This window comes from Ornithorhynchus anatinus, chromosome 1 (assembly GCF_004115215.2).
Source record: "Ornithorhynchus anatinus isolate Pmale09 chromosome 1, mOrnAna1.pri.v4, whole genome shotgun sequence".
NCBI lineage: Eukaryota > Metazoa > Chordata > Mammalia > Monotremata > Ornithorhynchidae > Ornithorhynchus > Ornithorhynchus anatinus.
In genome coordinates this window covers 112,193,912-112,221,211 of record NC_041728.1, presented here as the reverse complement: position 1 = coordinate 112,221,211, position 27,300 = coordinate 112,193,912, and the positions used below count along the sequence as shown (strand labels likewise).

Below are 27,300 nucleotides of genomic sequence, written 5' to 3'. Positions count from 1 at the left end.
GTAACACAAGACAACAACTAACAATAATAATTGTTAAGCACTTAGTATGTGCCAAGAACTCTACTCAGTGGGGGAGTAGATAAGTAGATAAAAGATAATTAGGTTGGACACATTCCCTGTCCCACACAGGGTTCACACACTAAAGAGGAAGGAGACAGGTACTTTCCACTTCATCCAAACTGATCTCATTACTTTCAACTCATCTATCCCACTGCTAATAATAATAATAATGATAATGGTATTTAAGTGCTAACTTTGTGCCCGGCACAGCACTAAGCGCTGGGGTGAATACAAGCAAACTGATTTGGACATGGTCCCTGTCCCAGGTGGGGCTCACAATCTCAGTCCCCATTGTATAGAAAAGGTAACTGAGGCATAGAGAAGTGAAGTGACTTGCCCAAGGTCACACAGCAGACAGGTGGCAGAGCTGGGTTTAGAACCCATGACCTTCTGATTTCCAGGCCCATACTCTCTCCACTATGCCAGGCTGCTTCTCTATAATAAGCAGGGTGGTTCAATGGAAAGAGCACAGGCTTGGGAGTCAGAGGTCATGGGTTCAAATCCCAGTTCTGCCGCTTGTCAGCTGTGTGACTTTGGGCAAGTCACTTTACTCCTCTGTGCCTCAGTTACCTCATCTATAAAATGGGGATTAATACTGTGAGTCCCACATGGGACAATCTGATCACCTTGTATCCCCTGCAGTACTTAGAACAGTGCTTGGCACATAGTAAGTGCTCAAAAAATACCATAACTATTAATAATAATAATGATGGTATTTGTTAAACGCTTACTATGTGCCAAGCACTGTACTAAGCACTGGGATGGATACAAGCAAACTGGGTTGGACACAGTCCCTGTCCCACGTGGGGGTCATAGTCTCCACTCCCATTTTCCAGATGAAGGAACTGAGGCCCAGAGAAGTGAAGTGACTGGCCCAAGATCACGCAGCAGACTAGAGACAGAGCCGTGATTAGAACTCATGACCTTCTGACTTCCAGGCCTGTGCTCTATCCACTATGCCAGGCTGCTTCTCAACCCCGTGTCCACATCGTCTCTCTGTTCTGGAACTCCGTCCCCATTCATATATGGCAGATCACCACTCTCCTTACCTTCAAAGCCCTCCTAAAAAAATCACATTTTCTCCAAGAGGCCTCACCCAACTAAGCCCCCATTTCCCCTTCTTACCCTCCCTTCTGCAACACCTAGGCACTTGGATCTACCTTTTAAGCACCTGATATTCACCTCACCTTCAGCCCCACGACACTTACATACTTATCCTTACTCTCTATTTGCCACATCACTCATCTATTTAAATCCAATCTCCTCCTCTAAACTGTAAACTTCTTGTGGGCAGGAACATAACTACCACCTCTATTATACAGTACTTTCCCCAAGCACTTAGTACAGTCCTCTGCACAGAGTAAATGATCAGTAAATATGATTGATTTTGCAGATGAGGAAACTGAGAAAGAGAAGGTATGGAATTTGCCCAAGGTGTCACAGCAGGCAAGTGGCAGAACAGGGATTAGGACACAGGTCCTCTGACTCACAGGCCCATGCTCTTTTTGCTACACCATATGCTGCTTCTCACTAAGCCATGCTGTAGAAGCGGATAAGCTCATCTTTTCTGATAGTGTACAGATCATTCCTTATTAGATTTAAATGTATCAAGTTTAACTTTTGGACTAAAATTTAAATCTTCCTTTTTAACCTAGTTTAATTTGTTCCCTCAGATTGAATTTTTCTTTCAAAATAAAAAAAAATTACAAAGCAAATTGATTGTGCTCAAAAACAGAAAACTTTCTGATCCAGAAATTTCAATTAATATTGGAAGCAAATGCTCACTCGTTCATTCTCCTTAGAGTGGTTTTGGGCAGTAAGAATTTTTCCAGTAATTAGCTTGATGGCTCAGTTGATGTGGGGATTGTTTTGTATACCTCCATATATATGGACACAAAATGGCCACTTTGAGGACAGTTCTGTAGTTTCAAATTTTAAAATGCCAGTGAGGCTGAGGAAATAGAGGAGCATGGAATCCTCACTCTTATGATAATAATAATAATAGTAATGTTAAATGCTTATGATATACCAGGCACTGTACTAAGGGCTGGGGTGGATCTAAGCAAATTGAGTTGGACACAGTCCCTGTCCAACATGAGCTCACAGTCTAAATAAGGAGGGAGTAGGATTTAATTCCCATTTTACAGATGAGGTAACTGACACTGAGAAGTGAAGTGACACACCTGCCCAAGGTCACACAGCAGAAAAGAGGCAGAGCTGGGATTAGAACCCAGGTCCTTCTGACTCCTGAGCTTTTGCTCTATCCACTAGATCACGCTGCTTCCCCTTATAAAGCTGAAGTTTCTTCCTTAAATGTTCGGGTAAGTGGTCTATGAGAAAATTCCTTGTATTTTAAAATGGTACAAAGCTTCTTGTAGGGATAATGGCCAAGAGGGTAACTGAAGTACCTCTATCGTATTTGAAAGCCCTTCTCAAGGTTAAAAGAAAAACTCACCATGTGATTTTAAAGCTGCATTTTGAAAAAAGCTCTTCTCAAGGCTAGGCAGGAGCAGAGAAGGTTAGAGCTATTCTTTCTTCCTCACCGGAAAAACAAAGCATTGTCTTTTGAATCCATTTGCAAGAAGGCTTGAGTGCTTCCTTAAAAGCAGCATTTTCTCTGCAAGGTTATATATATGGACAACTTCAATTCTTTATTCCTCACATTTTGTCCATTGTATTCAGCTGCCTGTCTTTGAAGGTGTAAATTGAAGAGCTTCTTATTGGAAGATAGGAAAATCTGAAAGCATTTGAAGATGACATTTAGAGTAAGTCCTAAAGCAACTCCTCAAGACTCAAAACCTGATATCCACTGACAGTGGTTAGTAGAGAAGGAGAACTGAGGAAAACATGTGGTTGGAGACATGGCCAAGGCATGGGCGAATGAAACTGGTTTAACGACAACCAAAAATGTTCCTTGGTTATTAGAAACTGCTACTTTTGTATTTGGAAACAAAGGAATAAGCGGACATGGGTTCTAATCCCAGCTTTTTCACTTGCCTACTGTGACACCTTGGGCAAGTCCTTTGACTTCTCTGGATTCTCCTAATCTGGAAAATGGGGATTAAATACCCATTCGCCATCCTAATTAAACGGTGGACCCCAAGTAGGATGGGGGCTGTGTCCTACCTGATTATCTTGTATCAATCTTGTGCTTAGGTGCCTGGCAAGTAGTAAGGACTTAACAAATACCATAGTAATCAGTCACTGGTATTTGAAGGGCTTACTCTGTGAAGAGCACTGTATTAAATGCTGGGAAGAATGAGCCCTGGAAACAGGGAGTTTACAGTCTTGATGGGGAGACAGACAAAATAAATTTCAGAGAGGGAAAATGATAAAGTGTAAGGATATGTACACAGGTGCTGCAGGGTTAAGGGTGGGATGAACAGCAAGTGCTTAAGGAGTACAGATCCATGCACAGAGGTGATGCAGAAGGGACATAGAGGAAGTGAGGGTTTAGTCAGGAAGACCTCTCGGAGGAGATGGAATTTTAGCAGAGTTTGAAGATGGGGATATCGATAGTCTGTTGGCTATGAAAGGGGAGGGAATTTCAGGCCAGAAAGAGGATGTGGGCAAAGGGTGGGCAGGGCAGCAGACAAGGTGGAGGTAGAGTAGGTTGGTGTTAGAAGAGCAAAGTGTGCAGCTGAGTTGTAGTAGAAGAGTAGCAAGCTGAGTTAGGAAAGGGGCAGAGTGTTTGAGATCCTTAAAGCCGATGGTAAGGAGTTTCTCTTTGATGCAGAGGTGGGTGGGCAACTAATCAGATGTTCTGGAGGAGTCATAGAGTGAACTTTTTTTGAAGAAAATGATCCAGGAAGCAGAATGAAATATAGGCTGGAGAGGGGAGAGACAGGAGGTCAGTGAAGAGGCTAATGCAGGAGTCAAGGCATACTTGAATCAGAATAATAATTTGGATAGAGAGGACAGGAGGGATTTTAGTGATATTGTGAAGGCAGAATTGACAGAATTTAGTGACAGACCAAATATACAGGTGGAATGAGCGAAACAAGTCAAGGAAAATGCCAAGGCTATGGGCTTGTGAGACAGAGAGGATAGTGGTGCTATCTAAAGTAATAATAATTATAGTATTTGTTAAGTGCTTAACTATGTGCCAGGCACTGTACTAAGCCCTCGGGTGGATACAAGCAGATCGAGATGGACACAGGCCCTGTGCCAGATGGGGCTCACCATCTCCATCCCCATTTGCAGATGAGGTAACTGAAGCACAGAAAAGTGAAGTGTCTTGCCCAAGGTCACACAGGAGACTAGTGATGGAGACAGAATTAGAACCCATGACCTTCTGACTCCCAGGCCCAAAGCATGGCTCAGTGGAAAGAGCATGGGCTTGGGAGTCAGAGGTCAAGGGTTTGAATCCCAGCTCTCCCACTTGTCAGCTGTGTGACTGTGGGCAAGTCACTTCACTTTTCTGTGCCTCAGTTACCTCATCTGTAAAATGGGGATGAAGACTGCGAGTCCCACGTGGGTCAACCTGATTACCCTATATCTACCCCAGCACTTAGAATAGTGCTCTGCACTAGTAAGTGCTTAACAAATGCCATTATTATTATTATTATCCACTACGCCATACTGCTTCTCTAAAAAAACATGGGGAGGGGAGGGTTTGAGTGGAAATCTATCAAATTTATTGAGTGCTTACCATGTGCAGACAACTGTACTAAGTGATTGGGAAAGTATAATATAACAGTGAGGAGTTCTGTTTTGGACATAGTAAGCTTGAGTTGTCAGTCATAGTAAGCTTGAGATGTCACATCCAATCAATCATTTATATTAAACACTTCCTTGATGCAGAGCACTGTTCTAAGCCTTTGGAAGAGTACAACACAGTATAACAGACACATTCTCTGCTCACAATAATCTTGAAGTCTAGAGGGGGAAACAGACACAAATATAAATGAATTATGAATACATTCATAAGTGCTGTGAGGCTGGGAGGAGGATGCATAAAGGGAGCAAGTCAGGGTGATGCAGAAGGGAGTTGAGAAAAGGAAAAGAGGGCTTAGTCAGGGAAGGCCTCTTGGAAGAGATGTGTCTTCAATAAGACTTTGAAGGTGGGAAGAGTAACTGTCTGTTGTATATGTAAAGGGATGGCGTTCCAGGCCAGAGGCAGGACATGAGGGAAACGTCAGTGGCAAGATGGATGAGACTGAGGTACAGTGAGTAGGTTGGAATTAGAAGAGTGAAGTGTGCGGGCTGGGTTGCTGTAGTAGAGTAGAACGGTGACGTAGGAGGGGGCAAGGTGATTCAGGGCCTGAAACTCAACGGTAACAAGTTTCTGTCTGATGCGGAGGCGGATGGGCAATCACTGGAGGTCCGTGAGGACTGGGGAAATGTGGCCTGAACCTTTTTTAGAAAAATAACCTGCGTAGCAGAGTGAAATATGGACTGAAGTGAGGAGAGACAGGAGGCAAGGAGGTCAGCAAGGAGGATGATACGGTAATCAAGGTTGGATAGGATCAAGTGTTTGGATTGATATAGTAGCAGTTTGGCTGGAGAGGAAAGGGCAGATTTTATCCATGTCGTGGAGAGAGGAGTCAAGGACCACACCCACTTTATGGGCTGTGAGACTGTGAGCCCATTATTGGGCAGGGATTATCTCTATCTGTTGCAGAATTGTACATTCCAAGCACTTAGTACAGTGCTCTGCACATAGTAAGCGCTCAATAAATACTACTGAATGTTGATGCTGACTATAGTGACAGAAAAGTCAGGAGGAGGATAGGTTTTGGGTGTGAAGAAAAGGAGTTCTGATTTGGACCTGTTTAGTTTGTGGTAATAATAATAATAATGTTGGTATTTGTTGAGCGCTTACTATGTGCAGAGCACTGTTCTAAGCGCTGGGGTAGACATAGGGGAATCAGGTTGTCCCACGTGGGGCTCACAGTCTTAATCCCCATTTTACAGATGAGGGAACTGAGGCACAGAGAAGTTAAGTGACTTGCCCACAGTCACACAGCTGACAAGTGGTAGAGCTGGGATTCGAACTCACGAGCCCTGACTCCAAAGCCCATGCTCTTTCCACTGCGCCACGCTGCTTCTCTAAGCATCTTGTGGTGATGGGAGGTGATGACATCCAAGTAGAGGTGTCTTGAAGGCAGGAGGAAATCAGAGACTGCAGAGAGGGAGAGAGATCAGGGCTTGAGATGTACATTTGGGAATCATCTGCATAGAGGCCACATGAGTAATTGAGTTCTCCAAGGGAATGGTTGTAGATAGAGAATAGAAGGGGACCCAGACCTGAACCATGAGGGACCCGCACAGTTAGGGGATGGGAAGCAGAGGAAAAACCCATAAAAGAGACAAAATGAGTGACCAGAGAGATAGCAGGACAACCAGGAGAGGCCAGTGCCAGTGAAGCTAAGGTTGGATAATGTTTCCAGCAGAAGGGGACGGTCAACAGGGTCAAAGGCAGCAGGGTGGCCGAGGAAGATTAGGAGGGAGTAGAGGCCATTGGATTTGGCAATCCCAGTAGAGATGTCCTGTGTTATATGAAGGGAGAGGCTAGCCCTCCCCTTTAGAAGGATGGAAGAGATCCTAGTGGCCTTTACAACACATGCTCTCTCATTCACCCCAACATCCAAGCTGTCACTAACACCTGCTGGTTTCACCTTCACAATATTGCTAAGATCCACCCCTTCCTCTCCATCCAAACTGCTAGATTGCTGGTACAAGCTCTCATTCATTCAATAGTATTCATTGAACGCTTACTATGTGCAGAGCACTGTACTAAGCGCTTGGAATGAACAAGTCAGCAACAGATAGAGACAGTCCCTGCCGTTTGACGGGCTTACAGTCTAATCGACTCTAATCGACTCTCATAATATCCTGACTGGATTATTGTGTCAGCCTCCTCTCTGATCTCCCTTCCTTCTGTCTCTCCCCGCTCCAGTCTATTTTTCATTCCACTTCCCGGATCATCTTCCTACAGAAACGCTCTGGGCATGTCACTCCTTTCCTCAAAAACCTCCAGTTGTTGCCTATCAACCTTTGCATGAAACAAAAACTCCTCACTCTTGTCTTCAAAGCTCTCTATCACCTGGCCCCCTCCTGCCTCACCTCCTTTCTCTCCTTCTGCACTCCACCCCATACACTCTGCTCCTCTGCTGCTCACCTCCTCACGATCCCTCGTTCATGCCTCTCCCGCCACTGAACACTGGCCCACATCCTACTGCTGTCCTGGAATGCCCTCCCTCCTCACATCCATCAAACTCTCTTCCCCTCTTCAAAGCCCTACTGAGCGCTCACCTCCTCCAGGAGGCCTTCCCAGACTGAGCCCCGCCTTTTCCTCTTCTCCTCCTCCCCTCCCCATCCCCCCTTCTCCCGCCCTCTGCTCTTCCCCCTTCCCCCTCCCCACAGCACTGTACAAATTTGACTATATTATTTCTCTATTTTGTTAATGTGTGTGTGTGTGTGTATATCTATGAGTCTATTTATCTTGATGATATTGTCACCAGACTACTTGTTTTCTTTTGTTCTGTTTTGCTGTCTGTCGCCCCCATTTAGACTGTGATCCCGTTATTGGGCAGGGATTGTCTCTATCTGTTGCCAAATTGTACATTCCAAGTGCTTAGTACAGTGCTCTGCACATAGTAAGCTCTCAATAAGTAGGATTGAATGATGAATATATGGTTAAGGCACTGCCACCTAGTTTATCTTACCAAGTTTTTGAGAAGCAGCATGGTGTAGTGGATAGAGCATGGACTTGGGAGTTAGAAGGTCATGGGTTCTAATCCCAGCTCTGCCACTTGTCTGCTGTGGGACCTTGGACAAGTCACATCTCTGTGCCTCAGTTTTCTCATCTGTACAATAGGGATTGAGACTGTGAGCCCCACAAGGGAGAGGGTCTGTTTCAACTTGATTTGCTTGTATCCACCCCAGCACTTAGGACAGTACCTGGCCCCTACTAAGGTTTAACAAATACCATCATCATTTATTACTATGAAGGCAGAGCAACCTTCTTATCATTATTACTATTATTTTTAATGAGTTTCTGTCTAATCCATAGCCACTCTGCCTGCTGACCAAAGGGTGGCAGAAGCAAGTGAAGGAGAGGAGCTCAGGGTGGTTAGTAGGGGGTATCTTGAAGAAGAGGGGACAACATCACCGATTTTGCCACTCTAATTCTGGAGAGCTGGTGTGGGGGATGGCAGAATTGGGCTACCTGAGGCTGATTCTCCCTTCCTCATGCCTCTCCTCCCTCAAGATCCCTATAGCTGGCTGCCTCTCTGCAGTCTCTACTGTCGTTTCCTCAAGCACTTCACTACTGTTCTCCATTTAATAATTGTGGTATTTATTAAGCTCTATGTGTTAGGCACTGTGCTAAGTGCAGGGGTGGACACAAGCAAGTTGGATTGGACACAGTTTTAATCCCTATTTTTACAGATGAGGTAACTGAGGCACAGAAGTGAAATTTCTTGTCCCAGGAGGCGTTTCAGAAAAGTGGCAGCGCTAGGATTAGAACCCAGGTCCTTCTGACTCCCAGCCCATGGCTCTTTCCACTAGGCCATGCTGCTTCTTTCAGTTTGACCAAACTCCCATTTGAGAAAAAAAAGGTAAATGAATAGTATTTACTAAGTACTTACTGGGTTCAGAGCATAGTCCTAAACACTGGGAGAGATTTAACTTTTTTTTCTAAGGTGATAACGTTGCTTGTATCATGTCGAGTGCATTTTCATGAACATGGGCATGACCTTTTTACGCATAAGTATTCTGTGAGTTTCTAAAAGAAAACAATGACCATAAAAAGGAATGAATGAATTCAGTGTGGCCTAGCGGAAAGAGCAATTCTAATCCCAGCTCTACCAATTGCTTGTTTTGTAGTCTTGGTAAAGTCACAATTCTCTGGGCCTCAGTTTCCTCATATGTAAAATGGGGAATTAATACTTTTCTCCCTTCTACTTAGACTGCATTCTCCAAATAGCACAGAGTGATGTACAACCTGATTAACTTGTATCCACCTGGCACTTAGACCAGTGTTTGGCACATAGTGCTTAACAAATACAATAATTATAATGATAATTATGATATGTTATAGTCCTTTCTAAAAAGAGGGCAACATAGTTGTTAAAGCAATTTATTCTAACATGAAAATAGAAGGATTTCATAAACATGTGTGAGACATTCAAGGTCTCATACCAAATTAGTAAACCATTTCCTCTGTAAGGTTATTTATCAAAACACCATGTTCTTATAGGAAAAGTATGTAGGATGGATTAAAAAGATGATTGGAAATTCAGAAAGTTAACTATATGACTTAAGACCATACAGTTCCAGGTTCCCTATCCTGTTGGCTAAAAACATGCTCACTGAAGTTGAATGGCACATTAATTATTTAAATAAAAGGCCCATTCACAATTACATTTCTTCAGTGTGGGAATGCAGTTTCCAACAAGCTTCCTATGTATCTCATCCACTAGTTCAAAATTAGACTGTAGATTTTGGCAAGGATTCTTGCACTTCCTATAAAGCAAGAGTTCACCCAGTTTTCCCACGTGGGAAAAAACGCCAAAGGAGCATTATAGAAACAACTGTTGCTCACTGAGAACAAAATGGCTGAATCTGGGGGTCAGTCAGTCATATTTATTGAGCACTTACTACGTTCTGAGCAATAAACTAAGTGCTTGGGAGTACAATATAACAGATACATTCCCTGCCCACGATGAGCTTACAGTCTAGAGGGTCTAAGTGCATCTACTTGTAAAACAAGGGAAAAACTCCCAACCTGGCTATCTGAGAGAATACCAGGTGTGAAAGGCCATGACCAAGTTTTGCATTTGGCCAGAATGAGCTTTCATTTTTGCCAGTTGGGTTTAAGAAGGTATGCTTCAAAACTGAAACCTTGATTTCATGTCTCTGGACCTAGTTTATAGCATCAGAAAAGGTGGGTTGGATCTACCGGCATTTAAGATAACCAGAAATCCCCAGTGGATGGAATGATCATTTTATAATAGTAATAATAGTAATTACGATATTTTTTAAGGGCTTACTTTGTGCCAAGCGCTTTACCAACTGGCACTCTACTAAGCACTGGAGTAAAATACAAGATAATCAGGTCAGACACAGTTCCTGTCTCACCCAGAGCTAACAGTCTAAGGAGGAGGGAGGACAGATATCTAATTTCCATTTTAAAGAAATCTGTCCCAGAGAAGTGACTTGCTTAAGGTCACACCGCAGGCAAGTGGAGGTATCAGGATTAGGCCGGTCTGTGCTCATACAGCTTGAACTCGCTACCCAGACAGTGCCGAATAAGCCCTTCAAAATCCCGCTTCTGAACATGGGTGGAGGCAGGGGTTGGATTGGGAACATGGGCTGGGGTGGAAGTGGGGGCTGTGGCAGAGAGGTAAATAGGATGGATTTGGGTGGCTGGGGTAGATGCAGGGAGCAGAACCAGCAGCCAGTGGGACGCTGCCTCTGTTAATAATGACATTACTTGTTCATTCATTCATTCATATTTATTGAGCACTTACTATGTGCAGACCACTGTACTAAGCACTTGGGAAAGTTCAATACAATAATAAAAGGAGACAATCCCTGCCTATAATGAGCTCACTGTCTAGAAAGGGGAAGACATATTAATCCAAGTACAGAGACCTCAAAATAAATAAATAAAATTACAGATATATACATAAGTACTCTGAGGTGAGAGGAGGAGGGAAAAGCAAAGGGAGCAAGTCAGGATGATGCAGAAGGGAGTGGGAGATGAGGAAAAGTGGGGCTTAGTCTGGAAGGCCTTTTGGATGAGATGTGCCTTCAGTAAGTCTTTGAAAGGGGGGAAAGTAATTGTCTGGCCTGGAATGCCCTCCATCCTCAGATCTGCCAGAGGTAAGACGTAGGCCAAGGGTCAGTGGCGAAGCAGGTGAGATTGAGGCACAGTGAGAAGTATAGCACCCGAGGAAAGAAGTATGCAGGCTGGGTTGGAGGAGAGAAGCGAGGTGAGGTAGGAAGGGGCAAAGTGATGGAGTGCTTTAAAGCCAATGATGAGGAGTTTTTGTTTGATATGGAGGAGCTTACTATGAGCCCAGGCACTGTACCACTCTTTCACCATGATGGATTTATGCCCACAGAAAATATTGAAACATGTGGTATTTGTTAAGCTTTATGTACCAAATATTAATTCATTAATTCATTCAATCATATTTATTGAGCACTTACTGGGTGCAAAACATTATACTAAGCGCTTGGGAGAGTACAGTACAACAACAGACACATTCCCACAGTTCGTGTCCTACATGGGCTCAAAGTCTGAGGGAAAGGAAGGTCGGGTATTAAACCCCCATTCTACAGATGAGGAAACAGATGCAGAGAACTTCAGTGATTTGCCTTATGACATACAGCAGACAAGTGACAGAGCTGGGATTAGAACCCAGGTCCTCTCATTCCCAGTCCCATGTTCTTTTTGCTTGTCCACGTTGCTTCTTCCATTTCTCTCTCTCCAAGACAGAGAAGAGAGTGAATTTCTTGTTTGTTGGGAGTTGTGTCTCTTTCAGCAAATTTGTCTGGGTTGATTTACGTTCAGATTTTCAGGCACTAGACACCCCTATTTAACCTGCTTCCTTAAGAGCTTGGCCAGTTTCACATTCCAGATCTGCATAATATAACATGGATTTTTCATTAAATAAACTAAAGTCAATCAGCAGAACAACCAGTGAGGAACAATCAGTAAGCTAGAAGAGATAACTTAACTGAAAGTGAAATAGGTGGGAGGATACTATGACTGATTGACTCAATTATCAGATACCATAGGGTGAAAACAGGTAAATGCAGAGCAGGATGACTGAGGTTTTGGAGGGTGGAACTGTTATATCCTTTCACAAACACAAAGAAATCCCAGTCATTTTCATCAACAGAGTGCTTAAATTTCCTCCAGGCCAGTATTGGACTGGTCTAGGCACTGAAGAAGTTTCCAAGGGGATTTTGTGAAAGACATTGTCCCTGCCCCAAAGAAATTCAGAATTTAGGAGTGGGGAGGGAAAATGCAATCAGAAAACATCAATTCACAAAAAAGGGAAAGGTGCAGGGTTGAAAATGGAAACAAACCACCTGAACTGATAAAATGATCAAAATAGCCCTCCCGGAACCAAAAAGGGGATCTTGTCGGTTTAGGTCGCGGCTTCTACAGAGGCTGATGTACTTGTCACGTTAGCAAGAGGAAGGACAAGCCTTCTCTAATGGGGAAGTCTAAGACAGCCTGGGAAGACCTGGATAAAAGGCTAGCTGGTGCCAGGCAGATAACTGAGAAGTAGTATGGCCTAGCGAATAGAACATGAGTCTGGGAGTCAGAAGATCATGCATTCTAATGCTGGCTCTGCCACTTGTCTGCTGTGTCACTTTGGACAAGTCACCTCAGTTCTCTGGGCCCACCTGTAAAATGGGAATTGAGACTGTGAGCCCCATGTGGGACAGGGGCTCTGCCCAACCTGATTTGCTAGCATCCACTCCAGCACTTAGTACAGTGCCTGGCATATAGTACTTTCCCAATACCATTATTGCTATCACCATCATTATTATAATCATCTGAGCATTCCAATCCAGTGGAAGGGCAAACTTCCATCTGCTCTCTGCACCCCTGGAGGAGAGATTTTTTCCTCTTGAAGGTGGGAATGAGTAACTAACTCTATAAATGCACTTTTAAGGCAACTGCATGAATCAATCAGTGGCATTTACTGAGCACTTATTGTGTGTAGAGTGTTCTTGAAAGCACTTGGGAGAGTATATTACACAGAGTTGGTAGATATGATCCCTGTCCTAAAGGAATTAAAAGTCTAATGGGGGAGACAGACATTAAAATAATCAATGGTATTTGAGCACCTATTGTGTGCAGAACACTAAGAGCTTGGGGGAGTACAATACAACAGAATTAGTGGCCACTTTCCCTGCCCATAACAAGCTCACAGTCTAGAGTTCACACAGCCTAAAACATTACAGTTAGATGAAGCAACAGAGTACAAGAATACTGTGAGTCCGTCATTGGGCAGGGATTGTCTCTATCTGTTGCCAAACTGTACTTTCCAAATGCTTAGAACAGTGCTCTGCATACAATAAGCATTCAGTAAATACGATTGAATGAATTAAATGGTGCAGCGGGGGAAGGAAAGGTGACCATCAAAGTGGTTAGGGGCTACAGACCTAAGTGTATAGGCAATACAGAAGGGAGGGAAAAAAAGGTAGGTTAGTCAGGGAAGGTTTCCTGGAAGAGATATGATTTTAGTAGGGCTTTGAAAATGGGGAAAGTGGGGATCTGCCCAGGGGAGAGAATTCCAGGTAGGAGGTAGGGCAGGAGCAAGGGATGAAGGGGTAAGGGGTGTGAGGAGGGGGGGAGAAGGTGAGAGTGAAGGTCAGTGGGTGGATTGGTGTTAGAGGAGTGAAGTGTGCAGGTTGGGTTTTAGAGGAAGAGGAGTAAAGCTAAGTAGGGAGGAAAGAGCTGTTTGATCTGATAGTATGGAGTTTCTCTTTTCTGTTTGATATGGAAAAGGGTGGGGAACCACTGGAGGTTTTGAAGGTTTTTGAGGAGTGGAGAGATGGGCACAGAATTATTATTATTTTTTTAAATGACCCAGGAAGCAGAGTGTAATATAGAGTAGATGGGGGAAGAGGCTGGAGGCAGGGAGGTCATTGAAGAGGCTGATGCATAGTTCAAGGCAGGTTATGTCAAGGCCTTTGATAAGCATGGAAGCAGTTTGGGTGGAGAGAAAAAGGGCCTATTCTAGAGATACTGCGAAGGTAGAGTCAACAGGATTTTGTAAAACTGAATATGTGGGTTGAATGATGACTTGAGGATAAAGTCAAGGTTTTGGACTAGTGAGACAGGGAGGATGGTGATTCTCCATCAGGAATTTGCAGGAAGGAGAGGGTTTGGGTGGGAAGATGAGATCTGTTTTGGACATGTTAAATTGGGGGTGTTGGCAGAACACCCAAGTAGAGATTCTGGAAGGTAGGAGGAAATGTGAAACTAGAGAGGAGAGAGGTGTAGATTTGGGATTCATTTGGGTAGAGGCTGTAATTGAAACCATGAGAGCAAATGTGTTCTCCAAAGGAGTGTATGTAGAGTTGGAGAATAATAGGGGACCCAGAAATGAACCTTGAAGGGCTGCCACATTTAGGGGGTGGGAGGCAAGGGAGCCAGTGACAGAGACCGAAAATCACTCAGTCATATTTACTGAGCACTTACTATATGCAAAACACTGCACTAAGAAAATGGGAAAATACAGTATAACACAATTAGCAGTCACGTTCCGTGCCCATAAGGAGCTTACAGTCCTGTCTTATCCCATCGAGTCATTTCCGACCCATAGCGACACCAGAGAAACATCTCTCCCAGAACACCCCGCTCTCCATCTGCAAATGTTCTAGTAGTGGACCATAGAGTTTTCTTGGTAAAAATACGGAAGTGGTTTACCATTGCCAACTTCCACGCAGTAAACTTGAGTCTCCACTTTTGACTCCCTCCCATGCCACTGCTTCCCAGCATGGGTGAATTTTGACTTGTAGCGGATTGCCTTCCACTCGCTAGCCACTGCCCAAGCTAGGAATAGAATGGGTAGGCCTCTGCTTGACTTTCCCTCCCATAGCTGAGATTGATAGAGTACTGGAAACTCTCCAGGTGTGATCCCGAGAGGATGCTTAGAGTCTAGAGAGGAAGGAAAAGAGGCCAGAGAAATAGGAGAAGCAGAAGACGACTGCATCAGCGAAGACAAGTTGGGTAATGTTTCCCTCATTAAAGCCAATGAGAATTATTTGCATAGTTAAACCTTACCTTTTTAAAACTATTTTTTATGGCATTTAAGCACTTACTATATGCCAGGTACTGTATTAAGCATAGGGGTGATACAAGCTAATCAGTCTAGACAGATGAAAGGTCATTATTAACCTCTCTGTTCTTTGCTACCATAGTTTGCACCATGATGACATTTGATAAAAATTAAACACACAATTCGATTTTAGGCCCTCTGTTATTCAAGAGAAATACTTTATGGAGGTAAAAAAAATTCAAACAACATTAATAGCTTCTAATTATACCAATTTTTATATTTAAACACATTTCTCTCATTACCTTATTGAAATGGCTTCTTGCCCCCCCCCCCACTTAAACAGTTTTCAATTTTAACTTTGAATAATAATTTCAAGATTGAGATATGAGTTTTATGACAGACATTTTTATTAGTATGCCTCCAATAGCTTCAAGAAGCCATAAAGCAGCAGGGAAAATTATATCACTATCAGAGTAGATGTAGGGAAGATTTTAATCACCGTTTTCTCCCCTCTGCTCCGACTTGTAAAATCCGGGCAGTTGGAAACAACATTAATTCAAATTTACAGAGACGATTCATGCTTATTTCAAATGGGGATTTTCAACCCCTTTTTAAGAACAAGAAGAATAAAGGAATTGAACTTGTTGCTCGGAGAGTGAAATGAAACCTCAACATTTTTGGAAGCCTGGCCAGGACATTAGTCCCTAGATAACTATAGATCTTTAGAGGACAAATAAATAGACTCCAATGCAGTCCCCAACCAGATAATTAGGGGGCTTGGAACGGGAAACAGAACTTGGAGCAGCCAGTGCTTGGACATGTGAAACCGCAATAAGCAGTATGGTTCAATTCGGTCAATTGTATTTATTGAGTGCTTACTGTGTGCAGAGCACTGGCGTAAGCACTTGGGAAAATACAAGAATTAGTAGACATGTTCCATGTCCACAGGGAGCTTAGAATCATTGGACTTTTCAAGTCACTGTGTCCTGCAGAAGTTATCAACCTCTCCCAACCCCCTCCTATCTCCCAGTATTTGAAGAAGTGCGGCATGTATTGGTCTAGTGGAAAGAAAACGGGACTGGGATATTGACTTCTAATCCCAGTTCCACCACTTTCCTGATTCTGAACCTGGACAAATCATTTAACTTCTCTCTGCCTCAGCTTCCCCATCTGTAAAAAAGGATTAAATAGCCATTCTTTCTTCTTTTTAGATTGGGATCCCTATATGGGATAGGGACTATGTCCAAGTTGAATATGCTATATCTACCTCAGTGTTTAATACAGTACTTGGCATATAGAAAACACTTAAATACCATGATTATTATAATTTTATTATTGGCATTAATATCATGCCAGAGGACAACCATATTATTTTTGTTGAACAAGAAGTCACTAGGACACTAGAGGTAAGATTGTAGAATTTTTGCAGCTTTCTTAGATAGAGGACAGCTGTTCATTACAAAAGAGGAGTGAAAAGGGGGCAAGGAAGATGTGGGATGGGGATTTGGTGACAGACTTCAAGGAACTAATGAGACAGAAAGGCTGATTTGGCTTCTTTTCAGTTCCACCTGGAGTTCTCAGTCAGCCAGAGACATGGGTTCTTGAGTTGGCCTCAACAGCCAAGGGGAGCACAATTAGAAAATCAGAGGATATCAGGCCCCACAAATTGGCCCATGCTGAGGGACTCAGAGTATGGAATGAGCATACTTATTCCACCTGGGATATGGAATGTTGGGTTATGGAAGTCCAAACATTAAAGTGAGCAGGAACAGCATGAGATTGGTGAAAGAAAATTAGAATGGACCCAGTCTCTGTCCCTCATGGGCAAGAAAGGAGAAAAGACATTTCCCATTTTATGGATAAGGAACCCAGAGAGCTTAGATGACTTGCTCAAGCCCACCGCTAACAATTTATTCAAAATATTTATTCTGTGCTTACTGTGTGAAGACCACTGTACTAAACACTTGGGAGAGTATGATGCAATAGATTTAGTAGATTTTCCCTGCCCAGAGTGAGCAAACAATCTAGAGGAGGAGACATATATAATATAAATTACGGATTTCAATCAATGTCATTTATTAAACACTTAATATATGTAAAACACTGCACTAATTGAAAGAGTATGATGCAGTAGAATTGGTGAAAACATTCCTTGCTCAAAGGAGCTTACAGTCTAGGGGGATATGTTCTTAAATGCTGTGGGGCTGAGGGTGGGGTGCCATGAAGAACCTTATTATTTTGCATCAACCCCTGCACTTAGTACAGTGCTTGACGCATAGTAAGCACTTAAATACCACAATTATCATCATTAACTAGTACACAAGCATTCTACTCCTTTGTTCTTTCTACTAGACCATGTTCCCAAGAGGCTGAGAGATCTGCTATAATCTATGCTAAATTGCAATGGGCTATAATCACTCTATTCAAGTCTGTCAAAATACAACAGAAGGAGAAGGGAAGTGTTAAAGCTGAGGAAAACTTTGCAGCATTATTTTCAAATGAGAGCCAACCTCATTGATATTATCATCAAAATTCACTAGTGTTATTCCAAAAGAGTATTAAAAGAAGTAAGGTAAGATTGCTGAAACATAAGTGGCTTTTGATATGTCATTGATGATGAAATTTATCATGCTATTATGGTAGTATCAGATGCTTAGCACTTCTGTGAGCAAAATTAATCTGTGACCTTTATGTGTCCCATAAGAACAGAAAGAGCTAACTCCTGGATTTCTATCATCATGGCAGTCAGCATCATTCTCAAATCTGATGTTTTTGAGGAATCTGAGAAATTGCTTTTTTGATAAGAAGTTCAAAAAAGAACACTGAAGCAATGGGTTTCAAGGAAGGGGAAAGCTCGGAGGTGTTAGGGTCAACTCTCCATTTGACATGGAACAAGGGAGAGCAGAACCTTAATGATGGAGCAAGTGGGACAGAGGTTGGAGGTGGCTGGAAGGTGCAGAAAAAGCTTTGGAAAGGAAGGAATTGAGTCTTTTCAGGGCTTGTTGGAAGCTCTCAAGTCCTGCTGAAAACTTGGGATGAGTCCCCCAAACAAGGGAAGTTGGACCCCATTGCAAGGAGTCATGAGGGCCAGAGAGAAGCCTTCCCTAGCTACACCTTCCTGTCCTCTTCTCTCACTCCCTTCTGCACCACTTTTACTTGCTCCTTCATTCATTCTCTCTCCCATCCCCACAGCACGTATGTATAAATCCTATTAATTATTTATTTATATTAATGTCTGTCTCCCCCTCTAGACTGTGAGCTCGTTGTGGAAAGGAATGTGTCTGTTTGTTCTTATACTGTACTCTCCCAAGTGCTTAGTACAGTGCTTTGCATACAGAGTAAGCGCCCAGTAACTACGATTGAATGAATGAATGAGGGCGATGGGTTTTGTTCCTAGACGTTCAAACTGAGCTTTATTTCTCCATCTAAAGAGGGTAGAGGAAGTTCGAGAAACAGATGTGAACTGTCAACCTGATCACCTCTTGAGCTTGGCAGCAGGAACAGTATTTACTGGCCACCTGCAGTATACAAAACACCATACTAGGCACACATCGGGTCCTCAAGCAGCTTAAAAACAGCAAGTTCTTTATCATCGATGGTATTTATTGAGTACTTGCTGTGTGCAAAACACAGTACTCAGAGCATTCAATCATATCAGTTGAGTGCTTATTGTATGCAGAGCACTGTACTAAGCACTTGGGAGAGTACAAGATAATAGAATTGGTAGACATTTCCTGCCCACAACCAGTTAATGGTCTAGAGGCTGAGGCAGACAGTAATATAAATTACAGATATGTACATAAGTGTTGTGGTGCTGAAGGAGAGATTAATATAGGGTGCAAATCTACATGCAAGAGGGACACATAAGGGATCAGGAGAAGAGGAAGTGAGGACTCAGTTGGGGAAGGCCTTTTGGAGGAAATGTGACTGAAATAAGACTTTGAAGGTGGGGAAAGTGTTCTCCGTTGGGTGTGAAGAGGGAGGGCTTTCCAGGCCAGAGGTAGAATATGGGCAAGAGGTCAGCAGAAAGATGGAGGGTACAGTGGAGTTGGCAGACACTATCTCTCCCCACAACGAGCTTACATTATAGAAAATCAAATCTATACAAGACCATAATGACTTCAGCCCAAAATGAAAATCTCGTGGTAATTTTCAGTGTTTCCTAGTCCTCTTTCAGTTGAATTGAAATGGGAGAAACCCTATTTTAGCTAAAATGCAGTACTACTCTATTTTACTCTACTCTCCCAAGTGCCTAGGACAATGCTCTGCAAACAATAAGTGCTCAATACTGTTGATTGAAGAATGGCAGTATTAACCAGTCAATTGCATTTACTGAGCACTTACCTTGTGCAGGGCACTGTCCTAAATACCACACAATAGAACAGATATTACAGCAACGTGCAGACAGACAGGGTAATGACTGAATTTCCAGAACTTTTAAAATAAATATTTTGGTGGGGTTTTTCGTCCCTACTCATCAAAATAGGACCAAATATCCCCTCAAATTCTCAGCAGGGACAACTGAAAAATCTAAAATGGATTCTGATTCATGTCAGAGTTCAGTTCAGATTTACTGAACTAAAATTGAGACTGTGCACCAAAGCTTTGGGGAAGAGTGAAGGCCCAAGCCAATCTCTGTTCCCTCCTTTGACATTTGCTAAGGAAGTTTCATGCAGTATTTACTTTAGGGAGCTGGGCACCACATACCCAGCCCACAGTGAGAAATGGCAGGTCCAGAGGACCTGGAGGTAAACACTGCCAAAGCCAGTTCAATCAACCAATCAATCATTTGTATTCACTGAGCACATACGTGCAGAGCACTGTACTAAGTGCTTGGGAGAGTAATGATGATAATGGTATTTGTTAAGCACTTACTATGTGCCAGGCTCTGTACTAAGTGATGGGGTGATGGGTGATGGGGTGGATACAAACTAATTGAGTTGGACACAATCACTGTCCCACATGGGGCACACAGTCTCAATTTCCCAATTTAAAGATGAGGTAAGAGAGGCACAGAGAAGTGAAGTGACTTGCCCAAGGTCACACAGCAGATGTGGCAGAGTCTGGATTAGAACCCTTGACCCTCTGAGACCTAGGCCCATTCTCTTTCCACTACGCCATAACAACAAAATCAGACACATTCCCTGCCCACAACAGGCTTTCAAATTAAATCCCGTTTCCCACTGCCCCTAACCTAAATGAATTTTGCCCACAACTGGAACTGGGGTTTAGCTCAGCCTTCAGAGTGGTGTTTCTCAAACAACATTTTACTACCACTAGTACTAATAACTGTGGTACTTGTTAAGTGCTTACTATGTGCCAAGCACTGTTTTAGGTGCTGGGGTAGATACAAGCTAATGAGGTTGGACACAGTCCCTATCCCACATTGGCCTCACCCTGTTAATCTCCATATTTTAGAGATGAGGTAACTGAGGCACAGAGAAGTTAAGTGACTTGTTCAAGTTCACACAGCAGATAAGTGGCCGAGCAGAGATTGGAACCTGGATCCTTCTGACTTCCAGGCCCATGCTCAATCCACTACACAATGCTGTTTCTCTATTCCCAACATTCTGGTGATGATAATTTTATAATAATAAATGATGGTATGATAGTAGCGATAGTATTTGTTAAATGCTATCTGCTGAGATTTGGACTAAACTCTGGGCTAATCTCTGTCTCACATGGGGTTCACAGTCTAATGGGGAAGGAAAGGATAAGAAAATTGAAGTACAGAGAAAGTTAAGTGATTTACCCAAGGTCACACAGCAAACTACAGGGATTAGAATCCAAGTTCTCTGACTCTCAGGAAAGTGTTCTTTCCCCCAGGCCATGCCATTTGTAAGACCAAGCTCTCCCACTTCCAAAAGCCCACTGTCCAATCATCAACAGGATACAGGCTTGGGATGGAGGGTAATGGAGAAAGGATTGGGAGGAGAGTCAGAATGAGATAAAATGGGGAAACAGAGTTAGGAAGGAGGTGGGAGGGTGGGAAAAATGAAAATATGGGATACTTTATTGAGCTCTTACTCTTTTCAACTCTTGGGAGAGTTCAACAGATTAAGTAGCTACGAATGCTGCCCAGAAGTTGATTACAAAGCTGAAAAGACATAACTTCATGCCTTTCCCATGTGACATTCTCACACTCCTCTCCCATTTAGGTTTTAGCCTCTCTTTTCTTGCCTCCAGTCAATCTTAATCTCCCCCTCAATCTCTCTCCCTTCCCTACTACCTTTTATTATTATTAATGGTATTTGTTAAGTGCTTACTATGTGCCTGGCACTGTATTGAGGTTAATAATAATAATGATATTGTTGGTATTTGTTAAGCGCTTACTATGTGCCGAGCACTGTTCTAAGCGCTGGGGTAGACATAGGGGAATCAGGTTGTCCCACGTGGGGCTCACAGTCTTAATTCCCATTTTACAGATGAGGGAACTGAGGCACAGAGAAGTGAAGTGACTTGCCCACAGTCACACAGCCGACAAGTGGCAGAGCTGGGATTCGAACTCATGAGCCCTGACTCCAAAGCCCGTGCTCTTTCCACTGAGCCATGCTGCTTCTCTAGGTTGATACAAGCTAATCAGGTTGGACCCAATCCATATCTCCCATAAGGTTCACAGTCTTAATCCCCATTTTCCAGATGAGGTAACTGAGGCCCAGAGAAGTGATTTGCCCAAGGTCACAAAGACTGGTGGTAGAGCTGGGATTAGAACCCAGGTCCATCCGACTCCTAGGCTCGGGCTCTATCCCCTAGGCCAAGCTGCCCTCACTTAGATCTAAGGCACTGGCTGCTACTTTTGCTTTTCAGTGGCTAGGCCCTCAAGTGGACCCAGACCCCTCCCTTTCACCACCCCTCAACTTCTTCCAGAGTCCCAACTATTTCTGGCATTGCCTTCCTCTTCCATCTTCGCCTACCACACCCTGCCATCTTCATGGGGGCTCTGGGCCAGCATTTCTCCATTTCAACCTCCCCACTGGCCATACAAAATACTCTGGTGATGGCACTTGAGAAACTTTGCTTCAGATGCTGAGAAGATCCTGTGCCTTTTCCTCTAAGGACATTTAGGAAGTGGAGAAGTAACTGCAAACCTACAAGAACATTCACTGCTCATGGGAAAAATGCATTTAACAAGTTTTTAAAATAATTTTCACCCTAGTTTCCTCCACAAGTCAAATGGAGTTGCCAAACCATCCAGAATGTCAAGGTATCTCAGCAAAGTTTCTCACTTGTGCTACATGCCTGTAGACTTCTTTTAGAGCTGTAGAGAAAAAAAGTTAGCTCTAGAGAACCATTAAACATTTCCTGTACTAATGAGGTGAATGAGAAGCAATGTGGTCTAATGGATAGAGCATAGGCCTGGGAGTCAGAAGGACCTGGTTTCTAATTCCAGCAAGTCACTTCAATTCTCTGTGCCTCCATTACCTGATCCGTAAAATGGGGATTTAAACTGTGAGCCCCAATTTGCTTGCATCCACCTCAGTGCTTAGTACAGTGCCTGGCACATAGTAAGGGCTTAACAAATGCCACCATTTAACTTAAACTTTCTTCAAAGTTACCTTTAATCCTGTAGACTTCATTTAGAGCTGTAGCGATAAGGGGTAGTTCTAGAGAACTATAAAAACCTTTCCTGTACTAATGATGTGAACAACAAGAAGTGTGGCCTAGTGGATAGACTATGGACCAGGAATCATTAAGACCTGGGTCCTAAACCCAGATTTGCCACTTCTGCTGTGTCACCTGGGGCAAGTCATTTCACTGTGCCTCAGTTACCTTATCTGTAAAATGATGATTAGGACTGTGAGCCCCGTGTGGGGCAGGAACTGTGTCCAACCTGATTAGCTTTTATCTACCCCAGTGCTTAGTACAGTGCCTAGCTCACAGCAAATGCTAAACAAATACCAAAACAACAAAATAATATTTTCAATTTTTTTGTTATATTTGTCAAACATTTACTATGTGCCAAGACACTGTACTAAGCACTGGGGTAGATAAAAGCTAATCAGATTGTACACAGTCCCTGTCCTAAATGGGTTCACAGTCTTAATCCCCATTTCATAGATGAGGAAACTGACAGTAAACAGAAGGGCTTAGCATAGTTCACTCAATTCTGCTATAGTGTGTGTTTTCACTATGCGTTCTGTTAAAAAAATTAGAAAACTTTTGCCCGTCGGTTCCAGCCAATGGGGAAGCAGTTGCCTGCCATGTCAAAAACTGTGTATGCTCCCAGTTACCATGCAGTGTGAATTTTTCAAAACAACAACAACAAAAAACAAAAAGTAAAACAAAACAATCCAGCATTTTAGATGCACTGGGTACATATGGTCTCACAATTTAATCACCACAAAAGCTGAAGGTGACCAAAATGTACCTGGCAGTAAGCGGGTAAGTTTTTGCAAAATAATTTGTCAGAGGCAAAGGAAAAACCCCACATTCAAAATCTTATTAAAAACACATCCTTTCCAAGAGGACTTCACCAACTATGCCCTCATTTCCTCTTCTATCCTGCCCTTCTGGGTCACCGTTGCACTCAGTTTTGTACCTTTTATTCACCTCTCTCTCAGCCCCACAGCACCTATGTACCTATCTGTAATTTATATTAATATCTGTCTCACCCTCCAGCCTAGAAAGTCATTATGGGTTGGGAACGTGTCTCCCACCTTGTTCTATTATACTCTCTCAAGCACTTGGTACAGTTCTCTGCACAGAGAAAATGCTTGATAAGTATGATCAGTTGATTGAAAGGAAAAGTAAGAACATTTCAGAGTTGAAAAAAAACTATTGAGTCTTCCCATTTTAGTACTTGTTCATGTAGCAGGAAAGCATCATAGCCTGGTTGGAAAGGTCAGGGGCCTGTGTGTCTGAGGATCTGGGTTCTAATTCTGGTTCTGCCACCTGCCTGGTTTGTCACCTTGTGGAAGTTTATTAGTTTCTCTGTGCATGTTTTCTCATCTGTAAAATGGAGATTTACTACCTGTTCTCTTAGACTGAGCCCCTTGTGGTATAGGGATCGTGTCCAAGTTTATTATCTTGCATTGACCCCCGCTCTTAGTAAGTGCTTAACAAATACCACAATTAATATTGTTATATTATTAGGGTCAGGAGTGGAGATGATGTCTTCCACTGTGAAATTCTCTGTGGAGTCTGTCCACTAATCAGTCCAGAGAATGAAACCCAAATAGACGGCAGATCATTCAGAGGGAAAATACATTATCAATCAACTGTATTTACTGAGCGCTTACAGTGTGCAGAGCACGGTAGTATGCACCTGGGAGAGCAAAGCACAGAGTTGGTAGATACTTTCCCTGCCCACAACAAGCTCACATGTATAAGAAATAAACCCATTCAGATCATCTAATCCATTTCATGCTTCCTCTACATGGCAATCATATGCCAGTGCAAATAATTATATTGTGCATCATATATCCATGGGATCTGTGAGCGAGAATGTAGGAAGTCACAGCTTGGAATCTCATACTGTACACCACCAGTTGTTCTTGTGTGCCTTTTGTTCTCCATCCATCCGGGATAAGCTTTCCGGGCTTCTATTCACTCAATCATATTTATTGAGTGCTTACAGTGTGCAAAGCATTGTACTAAGTACTTGTTTTGTGGACCTCCTCTCTTTTCTTAAAGATGACCGGAGACAGCTGTTCAATGCGTTAAACATTAGGAAGTGACCCTTCCAAAAATGTTACATGCATAAATGAGGAATCTCCCTTAACCTGTTCTCTCTCCTGCATTGATTATGAGCCCCATGTGGGACAGGGACTGGGTCTAATTGCATGGTATCTACCCCGCTGCTTAACACATAGTATGTGCTTAAGCTTTCATCCTCCTCCAAGCCCCACACATTTATGTAAACATCTCTAATTTATTTTATTTTACTATCTGTCTCCCCTGACCCCTCACCCATGTCCTGCCTCTGGCCCAGAACGTCCTCCCTCCTCAAATCTGACAGACAACTGCTCTCCCTGCCTTTAAAGCCTTATGGAAGGCTCATCTCCACCAAGAGGCCTTCCCTGACTGAGCCCCCCTTTCCTTTCCTCGTACTTCCTTCTGCGTCACCCTGACTTGCTCCTTTTTTCATCCTCCTCCAAGCCCCACACATTTATGTAAACATCTCTAATTTATTTATTTTACTATCTGTCTCCCCGCCTCGAGATTGTAAACTTGCTGTGGTCAGGGAATGTGAACATGTCTTCACTGTACTGCACTCTCCCAAGAGCTTAGTAAAGTGCTCTTCACAGAGTAAGCGTCAATAAATACAACTGCATGAATGAACGAACCCCTGGCCCAGTCAATCACCGAGAGACCATCTGAGAAACGCAGCCTGGTTTGAACGTTAAGGCTCAGCTTTTGCCCAGTCTGACCTCAAGCCATTTGTCAAGCCTCGATTCATAAAAGCAAACAGACTTTCGTCTGCCAACCAGACGGGTGTGCGTTCCAGCAAGGGCAACCGAGAAGCGTTACACAAAATGTGGTGCAGATTAACTGCAGGGAGGGACTGCATGTGGGATAAGTAACCGCTAGAATATCCCCTGGGTCCCAAAATAGCTTTTCTGGAAGCAATGTCTCTGCATCAGCTAATCTGCATGTCTGCCACAATAATATGTGTCCATAGCAATGAGAATTCATCTCACTTTTGCCGTATTTGGTCAGAGCCTGTGGATAGACACCAGGGGCGAACTTGTGGATTGGAAATTTGAATTATACAGCATGAGAGAGATAGATACGGACAAGAAATTCAAGAATATTTAATGGGCATTTTTCCCCAAACACCAGATGAAACAAAAGAAAATCTATAAGGTAACGTTGAGGTTCCTATTTCGGCTAGACCACGCTGAGTTGTTTGCTTCTAAAATACCTACGGTCCCGAAAGGTTTCATATAAAGAGCAGAACAGATATTGCCCAGCCAGCTGATAAAACTTTGGCGCCGGTCCCGGTCGTGATTTCCAAGTATGTGAATGCTCTTTGTGTAAGGGCTAATGGATTAAAGTGAATATTATCCTGCATGTGTCTCAATAGCGATAGCCAGGTAATAAGAGGGGGATTTGTTAAGTGTCTGTCACTTGTGACTCAGAACTGGCAGGCTGAAAAGCCAAAGGGGTAGGTCATGCCAATCGTTGATAGGTACACCTCCTAATTGGCCCAGGAGGCTGTTTGATTGACAGCTCCCACACCGTGCCTCGTTCTCACTTGTCCCGCCATCGACCCCTGGCCCACGCCCTATCTCTGGCCTGGAATCCCCTCCCTCTTCACATCCGTCAAAGTAGTTTACTTCCCGCCCTTCAAAGCCCTACTGAAAGCTCACCTCCTCTAGCAGGCCTTCCCAGACTGAGGCCCCCTTTTTCCTCCGCTCCTCCTCCTCTCTCCGTCGCCCTTACTCCCTCCCTCTGCTTTACCCCTTCTCCCCGCCCCACAGCACTTGCATATTTATGTACATATTCATTAGTCTATTTTAGCCATATGTATATAGCTAAAATATGTATATAGCTGAGAAGCAGCATGGCTCAGTGGAAAGATCCTGGGTTTGGGAGTCAGACGTCATGGGTTCGAATCCCGGCTCTGCCACTGGTCAGCTGTGTGACTGTGGGCAAATCACTTAACTTCTCTGTGCCTCATTTACCTCATCTGTAAAATGGGGATTAACTGTGAGCCTCACGTGGGATGACCTGATTACCCTGTATCTACCCCCGCTCTTAGAATAGTGCTCTGCACATAGTAAGCACTTAGCAAATACCAACATTATTAATTCTATTTATACTGATGCAATGGAAGCCTGTCCACTTGTCTTGTTTTGTTGTCTGTCTCCCCCTTCTAGACTGTGAGCCTGTTGGGTAGGGATTGTCTCTGTTGCTGAATTGTATTTTCCAAGCGCTTAGTACAGTGCTCTGCACATAGTAAGCATTCAATAAATATGATTGAATGAATAATGGCTCTGTGCACCTTCCCCTCACCCACCCACTTCCACTAGCCTAAGGCTTAGGAGTTCACCTTCATTGGGAGGGAGGGAGAAAGACACAGAATTGGAGGAATGGAATAACCAGTCATGTACTGACAACAAGACCCGAGAGGCAGGTATGAAGGCAGGACTCTGTGGGCCTGACTTCAGGAGGACTGGTCCTCTCTGCACAGCTCATTGTCCGAAAGGTGCTTAGTAGAGAGCTTTCCCCAAGCAGATCTAGGGAGAAAATTCTTCCTTATGAAAAAATATCTTCTAGAAATTCACTAGCTTCCATGGATAGGCCTGCATGAGTCACTAACAGAATCAGGAACAGAATCGGTTTAGTCTGAGGGTGTCAAACTGATGAGGGCAAGGAGATCTGGAAGAGGGTCGACTGCCATACATAAAGCTTACTTTTGTTTTCTCCCCCTGGGGAGACTAGGGACTCTCTCCACCCCTGAAGCTGTCCCTTTTCCCACACTACTCACCCCTACCTTCTGCCCAAACCCCCTTTGATCAATCAGTTACTGGTATTA

At 43.4% G+C, this 27,300-nt stretch overlaps 1 non-coding gene and 1 pseudogene across 1 annotated transcript; one reads left to right on the top strand and one right to left on the bottom strand.

The window, feature by feature from the left end:
• Nucleotides 1-6,553: 6,553 nt before the first annotated feature.
• Nucleotides 6,554-6,639, top strand: LOC114816732 (annotated as a pseudogene).
• A 7,912-nt stretch (nucleotides 6,640-14,551) lies between these two features.
• LOC114815653 lies at nucleotides 14,552-14,689 on the bottom strand. The gene has a single exon (XR_003763453.1). It is a non-coding gene; the product is annotated as a small nucleolar RNA SNORA7 (small nucleolar RNA).
• Nucleotides 14,690-27,300: the final 12,611 nt, after the last annotated feature.